The sequence below is a fragment of the Mastomys coucha genome, unplaced genomic scaffold (assembly GCF_008632895.1).
Source record: "Mastomys coucha isolate ucsf_1 unplaced genomic scaffold, UCSF_Mcou_1 pScaffold23, whole genome shotgun sequence".
Lineage (NCBI taxonomy): Eukaryota > Metazoa > Chordata > Mammalia > Rodentia > Muridae > Mastomys > Mastomys coucha.
In genome coordinates this window covers 103,805,948-103,809,748 of record NW_022196906.1, presented here as the reverse complement: position 1 = coordinate 103,809,748, position 3,801 = coordinate 103,805,948, and positions in this window count along the sequence as shown.

The window sequence follows — 3,801 nt, the reverse complement described above, 5'->3', positions numbered from 1 at the left end:
GTGTGTGTGTATGTGTGTGTGTATGTGTGTGTGTGTATGTGTGTGTGTGTGTATGTGTGTGTGTGTGTCAGTGCTTAAGTGCCTACTCAGGCCAGAAGAGCGGGATTCTTCTGTTGCAGGAGGCCCACGGTGGGCCTCCTGACAGGAGTTCTAGACATCAGACTCGGATTCTTTGGAAGAGCCTATGAGCCACCTATTTTCTCAGCCTCCGGAACTTCTGATCTCCTTGTCTACACTTCTGAAGTGTATACACTTACATATATGTTTGCTCTATTTGGAGAGGCTCACCTCAGACTCATGGTCCTCCTCCCACAGTGCTGGAGATTTTAAGGATCTACTACTATTCCCAGGCCTTGCCAGAAGAGGGCGCCATGTGGTTGCTGGGAATTGAATGTAGAACCTCTGGAAGAACAGCTGTGTTCTTAACCCCTGAGCTATTTCTCCGGCCCCTCTACTCCCTGTTTTAAATATATCCTCCATTGCATTTGTTTCAACAACACCTGCCCTCTCCCCTATCCCTGCTGCTTCGCTCATTCATTCATTCATTCATTCATTCTTTTTTTCAACAAATATTTAGAACTTGTTTTTCTCTTGGTGGTTCTGGGGATTGAACCCAGAGCTTAGTTCTGTTGCACAGATGCCCTGGCACCGGGCTGCATCACAGCTCTGTTCGATGCTGAACAGAACAAACTCTGCTTGAAACTAAGAAGCCTTGATTCTTGTCCTCTGTAGCCCAGGCCTCTGCTTTCTATCGAGCCTGTGCCTCATTCGTCTGAGTACTGGGATGATAGGTATGAGTCACCGTGTCCCACTGAGCTTTAGATCTGAAGGACAGGGAGATCAGGGCTCAGTGATTGAGAGCAATGGCTGCTCTTCCAAATGACCTGGGCTCATTTTCCAACACGCACATGGCAGCTCACAACCATCCATAACTTCAGACCCAGGAGCTGTGATAGCCATATACGCTAGACAAACACTCAGACACATAAAATAAATACAATCTCAAACATTTAAATAGGAGCCAAGAGATATATACAATTAAATAGCCTGAGTCAAGGAAGGACACTGCAGCTAAGCATCAGGATCCCCTATCCATCCATCCATCCATCCATCCATCCATCCATCCATCCATCCGTCTGTCTGTCCATCAGTCTGTCTGTCTGTCTGTCTGTCTAGAACTGAAGACATAATCTCAGCATGTACTTCTGACTAGGCCAGAACTTGCCATGTAGAGCAGGCTAGCCTCAGATACGCTGAGATCTGCCTGCCTCTGTCTCTTGAGTGCTGAGCTCAAAGGCTTCTTCCACCTTGCCCTGAAGGATCCTTAAATACCGGAATCATCCCCCATAATGGTTGCCTCTTGTGGAGGGATTATAGATATGGGGAAGAAGGGCAGACGGAGAGGCCTATGGGGAGGGAAGGATGACTTCCTAGTGGGCCCTGGGTGAAGTTGCAGATGCTGGAAGGTGTGAGTTCCTGGAAAATGGTGGAGTGAGGGTGAGGAGAACTCTGGAAGGAGCAGAGAGAACCCTTAGCTGACTGCAGATGGAGACGGGTTGTGGCTCTGGCTGGGAACTATGGAGTTGTAACAGGGAGTGGGTGTGAGGGACTCGGGTCAGAGGAAGAGATGTTCTTGAAAGGGTTAGGTCTTGCTAGGGGGTTAGGCCAGGACTTGTCAGCGAAGGGTGTGGAGATGGCTGATAACAAGATCAGATGTGTGGGGTTGGAAAGGGGGAAGGGCTGAAGTTGAGGACTCTCCTGGTTGTTTGGGAGATCCTGAGCCTGAGGCCTCAGGAAAAAGAGGAAGGGACTAACCTTGGGAGCCTCTGGAGGTGGATTCCTTGGCTTCCTTCTTTGTTTTGTTTTCCCTTGGCTCTTGACAACCAAGAGGTAAGGTAGGACAGGGAGGCTTTTCTGTTTTAAACATGATTTCCAGAATGTGACTCAAGCACATGGTACCACGTCACCAAAGCTCACCTGATTCCTGCAGGGATTGTGTGATTTTTAAACTAGGGTCATATATGTATCACAGGCTGGTCTTGAACTCCTGATTTTCTTCATCTCTACACTTCCTATCTGTTGGGATGTCAGCCATCACCTGGCTTCTGGGATTGAGCAGAAAAGTTTAAAGGTTGGCACTGAGAATGGAGTCAGCATGAGATCTAGGGTCAGTTAACATGAGAAAGAGGAAATACAAATGAAGTGTTGGGAGACTGGATCTGGAGAGCACCTGCATTGAGGATTAGATGTCAGGTTCTGTCCAGGATGCAAAACCTGGGAAAGAAACTACCGGGGTGGGGGTGATCCAGGTTGGGAATCAGAGGTAGGGAGTTCAAAACCAACCTGGGCTACATCATGAGTGCCATTCTAACCTTGGCTGCAATGCCTGTTGACAAAACCCAAAAGCATCAGCCCAAACTCATAGGGATTCACCTGCCTCAGCCTCCTGAGTGCTGGGATTAAAGGGGTATCTGGCCACTTTTTTTCTTCTTTCTCTCTTTTCTTTTCTTTCTTTCTTTCTTTCTTTTTTTTTTTTGGTTTTTTGTTTGTTTGTTTGTTTGTTTGTTTTTGGAGACAGGGTTTCTCTGTATAGCCCTGACTGTCCTGGAACTCACCCTGTAGACCAGGCTGGCCTCGAACTCAGAAATCCCCCTGCCTCTGCCTCCCAAGTGCTGGGATTAAAGGCGTGTGCCACCACCACCTGGCTTTCTTTTCTTTTTTTTGAGACAATATTTCTTCTAGGTATGCAGCCTTGTCTGTTCTGGAACTTGGTATGTAGACCAGGCTAACCCTGAACTCACAGAGATTCTGTCTCTGCCTCCCATGTGCGGTCATTAAAGATAAGTATCACCATGCCCAGCCCTGGCCACACTTTTTAACTTTGTATGTGTATATGTATGTGTCATGATGCACATGTGGAGATCAGAAGGAACTTGGGAAAAGCAGTTCTGTCCTTATTTTGGTCCTGGGAATTAGACTTGGGCTGGCAGGCAAGACAGCAGGAAGTCCGGCATCCTCAGCTGTCTCGCCCGCTCAGGTTCTCACTTTTTGGGTTTCTCTCTTCTACATTTATTTATTCATTCATTTTGTACGAGGTGGCTTGTACATGTCTGTCACAGTGTGCAGATTGAAACAGAGGATGACTCTGGGAGTGAATTATCTCCTTCTACTTGTGTGTCCTGAGAATAGGACTCAAGCTGTACTGCTTGGGAGTGGAACCATCCTATCTCTCCCCCTCCCTTTTTTTTTTCCTTTCTTTTTTTTTGAGACAGAGTATCTAACTCAGGCTTGCCTCGGACTCCCTATCTATTAGAGGGTGACACTGAACTTTGGATTCTCCTGTCTGTACCTTGTGAGTATAACACATGATTTTTTGACGTGCTGGATGTTGGCCCTGGGTGTGCTAGGCTAGTACTACCACTTGAGCTATATCTCCAGCCCAGCCTTTATTTATTTCATTTGATAATTTTTTTCTGCGATAGTGTCTCACTATGTAAGTTTGACAGGCCTAGAACTTGCTGCTTGTTTTGTAGACCATGCCGATCTGGAACTTCACTCTCTATCTGCCTTTCCTTTCCAAGCACATTCTGTTTCTTTTCTGTTTTTTTTTTTTTTAAAAGATTAATTAATTTATTCTATTTATATGAGTACACTGTAGCTGTTTTCAGATACACCAGAAGAGGCGTCAGATCTCATTACAGATGGTTGTGAGCCACCATGTGGTTGCTGGGAGTTGAACTCAGATCCTCTGGAAGAGCAGTCAGTGCTCTGAACCACTGAGCCATCTTTCCAGCCCTCTTT